Here is a 10,596-nt window from a genome sequence, read left to right on the forward strand (position 1 = left end):
GTACATCTCCCTGACAATTTGAAATTGGCGGCACAAGAAACTGTAAAGGCAATGATGACGTCGCCACTCGTCAAATCAACGTGTAGCCATTAATAACGTTTGGATACGCTTTAAAATATTTTAGTGTGACCATTTATCACTTATACCCACACATAATAAGTGTATCTGTGACGATAAAAAACTTAGAAAAAATAAAACTAACATACTCTTTGGTCACACAATCTCGTATAAGTGGCCATTAATTACATTTGGACACACTTAAAAATATTTAAGTGTGACAATTTCTCACTTATAGACACACATAATAAGTGTATCTGTGACAATAAAAACTTATAAAAAGCAAATGTAAGATACTCTTTGGTCACACAACCTTGTATAAGTGGCCATTAATTACATTTAGACACACTTAAAAATATTTAAGTGTGACAATTTATCACTTATAGCCACACATAATAAGTGTATCAGTGACAATAAAAAACTTAGGAAAAATAAAAGTAAACTACTCTTTGGTCACACAACCTCGTATAAGTGGCCATATATTTTAAGCGTTTTAGCCACATTACTAATAAATACAATGGTTGTTCGTCATATTTCGCCACTTTATTAAAAATGTGGCTAGAAAATGTGACATTAGGTCACACAATGTATTATAAGTGGCTATATCTTTTACCTTTTAGACACATCTCTTATTAATACAGTAGCAGTTTGTCACATTTGGCCACACTATTAAAACATGTGGCTAGTTAAATGTCATAGTTTTTGGCTAATGTATGTGTTTTTGGTCACATGTATCAAAGATCAAACAAACTATGACTGCAGGTCACATTTCGCCACATGATTTTATAATGTGGCTAGTTTTTGTCACAATTTTTTTCAAAGTGTGGCGAAAAGTACCTGAGTAGGTATAGAATGGTCACATGAAAGAATAATATGTGTGGCCAAAACATTCTGGAAGGTTTTCAAACATGGTCAAAGACCTTTTAGCCACACTTTGAAGCCGAAGTGTGGCAAATCGCCCTGACAACATGTGTGGCCGAAGGTCGATATTCACGTAGTGAATTCACAGGTATGCACATCATCTAATCATCATGATAAGGTTGCTTATGCTTTTAAGAGTTTCGAGATTATGTATAAGCACAAAAAAATTGTGGTGCGAATTGTCCAGAGTTCTTAGCTCAAGGTATGTAATACATATTGATCTTAATGCTACATTCTCACTGTCAAATTATAATTTGATGAGTAAACGTAGCTCTTATTAGGCTTGTGGATGATTATAACTACTATAGACTAAATATGAAATACAACAAGTACTGCAATGTTGATGCTAGAAGGATAATAATAAACCTATTAAAATCTTTTAGTGTGTATCATAGTTATTAAAAGCGCTCTAGGCACACACCTAGGCGCTAATTTAAGGCGCAGCGCAGGTAAAGCGCCTGGTGGCGGTCGAGACGCGTTTCCAGACAGATTCCGGCTAAAATCTAAAATTTCCGACCAGATTCCGGCTAAAACCTGGAAATCCCGGCCTGAAATGGAGGAGAATTACCTGGAAGGAAGAGGAGGAGAGCCTTTTTGGTTTAAAGCCGCAACAAGTTCATTGTTTTATATTATAAAGTATTACTGTAGCTATGCATTGTTTGGTTGTTTGCACTTTGCAGCTCTGCTGCTACTGCTAGTGTGTGTGCTACAGTAACGTTAAGATTACTTTTTCATATATAATGGGAGGTTAATTTAAATAAATGTTTAATATAAAACTATTTGTTATTGAACTATTAAATTAATATTTGAAGGTTTTAAGAGTTTTTAACTTATATATGAATAATAGTATTATTTTTCTAATGCATAACATATTTTTCATTTTTTTCATTTAAGTGCGCTTTTTTTTTCTTAGGTCCCCGCTTTTTTTGCGCTTTGCGCCTAGACCTAGGAGAGACCTATGCGCCTTGGGTGCGCCTAGCTCTTTTAATAACTATGGTGTGTATATTTAACCACATGTACAAAAATAATATTATTATATTTTGAATTTTGTTAGGTTGAAGCGTTTCTAATCCGGTAAGAAGGTAGATGCTTGTGGATGCATTAAATATACAATGATAGTATTATATGTAAGTAAAGATGTTTTCTAAATCAAAGTCTTCTTTCTATGATAAGGATAAATCTATGATATGTATTGTGGAGCCTCACAGTTTTTAATACACTCTAAAACTTTAAAATGACTCTAATCTTGCAAAGGGTATTTTGGTAATTTGGCATGATGAATAAAATACGAGGTACCATGAAGAAACATATTATTTTTATTGCCACCAAGAATGTTTTTGCCTCCTGTGAAAACTTGCAGTATGGGAAAATTTTTGGGTCAATAGTGATGCTTGGAAATTGTTGACTTGTTTGCTACTCGTTTTTAGGACCTTATTTTTGTTCAAGTAGATACCTTGTCACCTCATCTAGTTCAGGTATTTATTTCATCTTTCATGATGATTATGCTTTATTAGTAATTTTATAATTTATGATTATAGTACTGGACTTTAATTAGATTTATGTATGAAGATATGTCATTGTTTGATACTGATTATAGGTAGCCGGAACTTCATATTGTGAAATAAAATAATACGACTAAAATAAAAGTATTTCTTTTCAACTTTGTAAAAATCTGTTTCATACATGTGTAACTAAAGTGTGATTATTTCAACTTGAAGTCATAATAGACAACTTCATTAGAGAATTATGAGATGATGTTTATAGTAATTAGGTTGGCTTCAGTTCAACACACACAAAAACAAACTTGTATTACCATTCAATCATAATCTGTAACTTTGAATATGCTATTCTTTAGTGTCCAACTCAGTCGGGAAGTATAGAGTGCCGATATTATATCTTAAACTTCATGAAGGAGATAGTTCGTGACGGACTTGACATACTCGTCAATAATGTAAGTGTAATTTACTCTTTTACTTATTGGTTTGTATTGGTTTGTTTTGATCGAATATGTTTTGACCCGACCAAGTTTTGTATAGTAGAGGTGCTCACTGATATGGCAGCCTACATGGCACCCCTCACACGAGGGGTCTCCTGGAACATCCCCCCCCCCCCCCCATCTAAAAGGGTCACGCGGTCAGTATGGTCATTCGTCATCTCATTTAAGGGTAACCAATCTTATATATATATATATATATATATATATATATATATTCTTTTCTTTTTCAATATATTTTTGTTATTAAATGATGGAGAATGATGTATTTTCTTTGTTGAAGATTGATGTTGAATGATTGGAGAAAGCTGACGTGACGAATGAGGGGAATGATGTTGAGGGGTGTATACCTTAGCGTAACGGAGTGCTAGGTACGTATTGGGGTATTTTAAAGAAGCGCCCTCTTCCTCTTAGATTGAAAGAGTTTTGTAGGGTCTTAAGTTCAAGCTCCACACATGACAAGAATTAAAAAATATTTGCGTAAAAAAGTACAAGAAAGAAAGAAAAAGAAGGTTAAGCTTCAGCTGTGGTTTCTTTAATTAAAGAAATTGAACTTGAACGCTAACATTATCAAAGAAAGTAAACTGAGCATGAAAACATGTAAAATTGATCTCTCATTTTCCATTTATTATTCAAATTTTGTACGAACATTCTAAATTAGGAAGACCTAAGCAATTACAGAGCTTAATTACGTTACAAAATTTTAAGATGGATGTTGTGTTAGCAGCATAAGTCAATTGTTAATTATTTGATAAGCAAAGGAAAGCCTGAAGAAGATGATGCCCTTTTCACAAATCTTCCCTTCATTCTAGGCCTCTTCTCTGCGTTCAGTTTCCGAACCTCATACCTTATTTTCTTCGAAAACAACCTTGTTCTCCTCTTTTCTCGATATCTTGACACCCTCGCCTCCCTCCCGCCATCTAACATCGCCGGATTTCCTGCCATCATTAATCCCATGTCACCATAACATTGATGATGAAGATGATGATGAGGTATCCCACATCCACCCTGAAAATCAAAACATAATGTTAAACCTTCATTTTTGTTGATAGAAAGTTGTCGTACTTTATTCAGATTGAATGAACTCATGTAATCCCCACTAACAATTTGTGAAGAAAAAAAAGGTTCTTTTTAAGGTAAATTATTTAGGTATATTTTGAAACGTTCATAAGGGAACCGACTAAAAGTAAAGGAAGTCTCCCAAAGACCCATACCAACTAATTAAAAGTAGCAATCTCGTTTATCAATAAAAAAAAAAGGTATATATATAATATAAATCTGAAAGTAAGTACAGTAGACCTACCATGCATTGAGGCCAACAATCATCTGGATCCAACTCCGGCCGGTCACCGGTGGTCCAGGGAGATCTTTGATCATCCCAGGCAGCAATGATACCTTCAAAATCCAGGTTTAATATTCTTGTTAATTTCTTGTTATTTTCAGCATCATATTTTCCTATGTTAATATCAACATGACCATTCTCTTTGACCACCACCTTGTCATCTTTCTCCTCCCATAGAGGAGAATCATAATCGAAGCTCAGCTGAAACGGCTCTCTCATCATCTCCGTCTCCATTACTTCAAACTGCATCTGGGCTTCTTCAACCTTCACTATCTCCAAACTCTTTTCAGAATCTTTCTCTCTGCAGTCTCCATTGCAAACGACTCATCATCAAGACCTTTTCCCAGTAAGTTCTCCACGTCAGCAGCAAACTCCTCAAGCTCCACGTCGGACGGGAGTATCAACCCATTCAAATCGAACGACCCATGTTGATGATTCGAATCCACCCGAGACGGAGTTGTCTCTTCGGGTTGTTTCATAGGCGCCGTCGCCTCATTCGAGTTACCAGCTGAAAGACAAAGCTCGGCCGAGAAGGGGTCAAAGACCGGAACCTGATACAGAAGCTGCTCTTCACATGACACGGTGGTCGGCTCGTCACTTCCGGCCTCTGGGACTAAGTGAAGAGGATTAATGAAACTTATACTGCTTTCATCTGATTTTGTTGTTTGACGGGTGCCATGTTTCTGGTTCCCGCCCCGTGGCGTCCTAGGTTTCTTTGTGAACCGTTGGTGCCACGGTGGTGGAGCAGGCTTATTATCTAAAGATGATAGTTTCAATGAAACTATCTTTAAACGAAGCCTTTCATGACGGCGAGCTAAAAGGTTTGCCGTATGAACTGAACCGTCACATGACTGGCATAAGAAAGCGTCATCAGCAGCACAATACCACCGAGCACACTTTCTTATACAGTTGTCACACGCTCTCGCCGTTTTTCCTCCTACGACGTTGGCCAGTTTTGTGTCAGACGAGACCATCGGGTAAGGAAATTAGAACTTCGTGTTTGAAACTTTAGATATTTTAAGAAAAGTGTGAGGTTTTGGGTTGTGGGTGGACCCCACTGTGTGCACTTTTTACAGAGAACACTGTGGACTACTGAAAGGGTTTATAAAGAGGCTACGGTAGACGTAGATCAACTGGTGTAGTTCATATAGGTCCGGCCTTATCATTTTTTTATTGGCTACTTTATGAACTCCATCCCTCAACTTGTGTTGTTATTGGCAACCTTTCCATTCAATGGATTTCTTGTGGGGTCACACGTAATGTAATGTCATGTGTAGTGGAGGGGCTATAATTGGGGATGAATTGTGACACGTGGCGTCCAGTAAGTATGGAGTGAAAATTTGTTTTTGGGGTGTAATGGTGTAGGGACTACAAGTTGGGTCCACAGTGTTTTTTTTTTAATATTTTCTTTTTATAATTAAACTAATTAAATAAAAACCAATTTATTCAAATAATTAAATAAAAATGCATTAAAATTAAAAAGAAATACAAAAAAAAATACATAACTAAAGAAAATACATAACTAAAAATATAAAAAAACATATAGCTCGGTTGGCGTACATGTTTAGGTTCGGGTCGGGAAATTGAAACGGATAGCTCGGTTGGTTTAGGTTCATCGGGTTCCAATGTAAGTTCACGTTTGGTTGGTTTTGCGAACCATGGTGTTGACCTAAAGGAGAGAATGGGTGGTTCGGTTGTTCAGGTTGTTTCTAGAATTAATTTTGCATATACATATACACACACACAACATATATACATATACATATATATACACACACACAACACATATACATATATATATATATATATATATATATCACACACACAACACATATACATATACATATACATATACATATACATATACATATACATATACATATACATATATACACAATAGTAATATAATAATAATAATATATAATATAATAATAATAATATTCTTCTTCTTCCGGGCGACAAACTAACCTCGCCCCCGCCCAAATTCGCCCAAATATCGTCCAGGGGGCGGTGTTTGCGCTCTTTGTCGCCCAAATTCACCCCTAACCGACGCCTACTACACATAGCCTAAGAGTATTTGTATATAAAAGAAGTAGATAATGTTCTACATTATTAACTTATTCATCATGTTAAAGGTCAACCAGAAATTCTCCTTTCTGGTTGTTAACTGTTTTACTATTAGGACTTTTATATTTTGGACATTCATCACAAACAAAGAAAAACATGCATACAATAATAACCTTAAAACAAACCTTTGCATCACTTCAAAGTTGAAGAAACTAGGTAGAGCGATAAACCGTAAGTAACATAAAAAATATAATAGTGAAGAATAGTTGTGGGAATGATTCAACAAATAAAACTTATTAAATTAAATTTACAAAAGAGGTTAGTGACATATGTTGTTCTCCGTATATATTCTACATTAATATAAAAAAGGGTATTAAAAGATATATTTGTTTAAAACATTGGTTATAAATATTTCAATGAATCTATAAGGTAATATATATAAGCTAAACACAATACTATTATAAATTTTTGTTAAAAGTCACTAATAAATATATATGAAAAAACCTTTAATTAACAAATATAAACAAACAAGCTTTAGGAAATATAAACAAACGTTTAAAAATACTATATCAAACGTTCACGAACACCCTAAAGTAAATGTCATTATAGAGCATACTTTGAGTTTCTAAGTGGTGGCATAACTCCTTTAAATCATCAAAAAAAAATATAAATTTTAATTAAAAATTAATAATAAAATAAATTTAAACACATAAATAAAAACTTTCATTAAAAATATAAATAAAAATTACCGATTTTTAAGAACTCTAAATCTTGTTTTAAGTCGAAATTAAGAACCGGTTGCATCAAAGCCTAGATCGAGTCTAGAGTACGAAGATTTGTGAAGGCTCTTTTGCTATCAACTTCGTTTCAAACTTAAAAAGGTACTATTTCATTCATAAAACCCCTTAAAGTATATCGATATCTTAAAAGTTACCTTTAAAGCTAGATCTCGCATTTTGGTTTGCCTAGTAATGTTGGAGTGATTAATCGAACATTAAACAAGCTAGTTATAGCCTTTGATAGGTGGAAACATTTTAATATAAAGTTTGAACTAAAACCAAACCGTATATGAATCGAATTCCTTAAACTGTTATTCAAATCGGATCCTCACATGCGTATCAGATTCCTATAGGAACAGAACAACCATGTATGAATCGGATGAACCTTGTACGAATTGGGGTGTCATGCGTGAATCAGATGACCCATCCGATTCGGATCACCTTCACGCAAATCTGATCGCGCATCTGATTCGTATTATCTTCATGTGAATCGGATGAACCATCCGATTTGGATCCCCTCGCACGAATCGAATCAACCACATGCGAATCGGATCACCCTCACACGAATCGGATCATCTTCACGTGAATCAGATGACCCATCTGATTCGGATAACCTCTCATGAACCGGATCGCCCTCACACGAATGGGATCAACCTTACACGAATCGAATCATATTCACGTGAATCGGATAACCCATCTAATTTGGATCACCTAACACAAATCGGATTACCCTCACGAATCAAACTTACCCATATGATTCAGATGGAACCTTCACACCAATCATATTTCGCATTAGACTCGGGATGAAACGTCACTCGAATCGGATTTTCCATCCAATTCGGATCACATTTTTCATGTGAATCGGGTACCCTGACGTGAACCCCGTTGTATCGAACAAGCCAAGTCCACGCCATAATGCAAGCTGGAGTTCATAAAGTTAAACTACTTGTGCCTAACTATATATGTGAGTAACTATTAATTTATAATGAAAAAGGATTCAGGTGAGTTCTAGAACATTTATTTTTTAACGTTTCGGGGTTGTATGCATACATACATAAGAAGTTATTTAATTGATTAAATAGTTAATAAGACGTAAATTGTAAGTTTTGTTATATCTAACCTCTCATTTGAAGTTGGGTGAAGAAAGTGAATACGTCATGACGTGGACATCAGGGAGGTTGGTGTACCTTATGCTTGTCCACATCATGAATGGTATGAATGGTATGTGAATGCTTATACGATAGACATGTGTTCCTTTTATGAATTTTACTTTTGTGTTCCTTTTATGAATTTTACTTTATTGTTCCTTGAATGGTCACGTGATATTGCTTATTAAATTATTACGTTTATGTGTTAAGTGTCCCTTAAATGGTTATTTGTTTATTATTATTTTTATAGATACAAGTTAATGTTACATGATTAGAGATTGGGGTTCTTTATATATATATGGACAAACTTTCCATTTATGGGCATGAACAAACGTTCCTTTTATAGATAAGTATAGGTGTTCCTTTAATGGACATGGATAGTCTTTCCTTCTATAGACAAGGGAAGAAGTTCCTTCAATGGGTATGAGATAGTGTTTCTTGTATGTAAATTATGGGTGTCATTGTATGTACAAAGTAGAATAATTGATGCTAGACTGTCTCTATCTAGTAAAAAACAATTAAAATCAGTTCCTAATCACCTAAGCAAGCTAGGGTAAGTAGGGTGTCGAACACAAGGAGTATGTGGTCAATGTGAATCATGCAAACAAGTTTCAGTATTATGAAGTAGTAAGTTTTAGTGCTGATCACACAAGCAAATAAGTTGGTTATAATAATGATTAAGCAAATTAACGAATTCAAGCAATTAACAAAGATGAATCATCCACTGGGTTCAAGAATGTAATTCAACAGTTTCTCATGCAACCTAACAGATTAATTATCATATACTGACTAAAGACTGACTAACAAGTTAAACCTTAGGCACAAAAATCGCAAATACACAACACTGGTTATCAAACGGTCCCTGCCAATGTGACTCAACTAAGGGCAATTGTGTGATTCGTTGTATTCATTCTAGTAAACAACCCTATGAGCAATTACTATATCAACCGACAAACCAATCATTCTGATCAACGTAAACCTAAACCGATTGAATGCACAACAATACTACATATCAATACTCATAGATCAATCAAAGATAATTACACATTGTATGTTCATGGTTACATTCAAAACTGAAATAAATACAAACTCTACATCCCGGGAATGAATCGGAGAGATTAGCCGGCCTCGACATCTTGGAATCGTCAATAGTGATGATATGGAGCATGTACTTGGCCTCGGTATGATCCGGTATGATGGAATCGGCTCTCTTCTACTCTGGTAATCGCCTGGAAGTGGTTATGGAAGAATAGGGTCGTGTATGATGAAAATGATATAAAACCCTAAAAATCCCGTCTGCGTCACCCATCGCGATACGCGATGGGGTATTTAGTGGTCCATCACGTATCATGATGGACCAAAAGTCAACATTCATTTAACACCCATCGTGATACGCGATGGGTCTTCAAGCTTTCCCACCGCGTATCACGATGGGCCTTCTCAGCATAATTCTTTTATAATTTCCTCGTTATGATTGCTGGACGTCCCGGGTCTTCATCTCGTGCCTCAACAGGTCCAAATTAGGTACTTTAACATCTGTGACCTGAAATCCACTAAACACGTATGAAGTATCGAAGTTCCAAAATAGACAGTTAAAACTAATAAATAAACGAACTAAAGCATATACAAATTAACCAACTTTCACATCCCCACACTTATCTTTTTCTTGCTCTCAAGCAAACTCTAAAGAAAACATCAACCTCCATCATAGGTATGTAAATTATCACCATTAATACTAGTAAGGTTTAAGGTCATACCCAGTTTCCCAGACTGACACTTTCTAGATTGACATCCCACATAAATGGTTAAATGATATTATAAAAACAATAGAGTTGCCCAGACGAGTGTACTTTGTTTCCGGTTAATACATACATGTTCATACCCCCTCACACTATCAACCCTCCTCTCGGTTTAATATCTGGACTAGCAAAAGATGTGCCAGTATATGTCTCTACCCTCAAATACCAAGTATGAGTCAAAACTTAATAAGCTTGCAGGCCAGTTTTATCTCCACCCATTACACAAGGGTTACATAAAGACTCGGACTAGGGTTTTGTTGAGGCTTAGGTTTGGGTTCGTATTTGGCATATTTAGTGACTAAGGTGGATGAAACCCAGTTTAACAAATATATACACAACTAAATAGAAACAAACAAACTGCTAATTACACAAACTGAGCATAAACTGATAACTTCTTTTAGGATTTTTGCTGAATTTTTCAAATTTTTTTTCTTTTTTTTTTCTTTTTTTTTACTTCAATAAACGATACACAGAAAGAAATAAATATATA

At 35.1% G+C, this 10,596-nt stretch overlaps 1 pseudogene across 1 annotated transcript; it reads right to left on the bottom strand.

The window, feature by feature from the left end:
• Nucleotides 1–3,500: 3,500 nt before the first annotated feature.
• Nucleotides 3,501–5,363, bottom strand: LOC143565437 (zinc finger protein CONSTANS-LIKE 16-like; annotated as a pseudogene). The gene is made up of 2 exons (XR_013141072.1): nucleotides 4,275–5,363; nucleotides 3,501–3,979 (listed from the first exon to the last, which is right to left on the bottom strand). The product of XR_013141072.1 is annotated as a zinc finger protein CONSTANS-LIKE 16-like (transcript).
• Between the last annotated feature and the right edge of the window lie 5,233 nt (nucleotides 5,364–10,596).

Source organism: Bidens hawaiensis, unplaced genomic scaffold (assembly GCF_021521415.1).
Source record: "Bidens hawaiensis isolate Kalapana, Puna unplaced genomic scaffold, B.hawaiensis_p1.1 tig00022337_1, whole genome shotgun sequence".
NCBI classification, from domain to species: Eukaryota; Viridiplantae; Streptophyta; class Magnoliopsida; order Asterales; family Asteraceae; genus Bidens; species Bidens hawaiensis.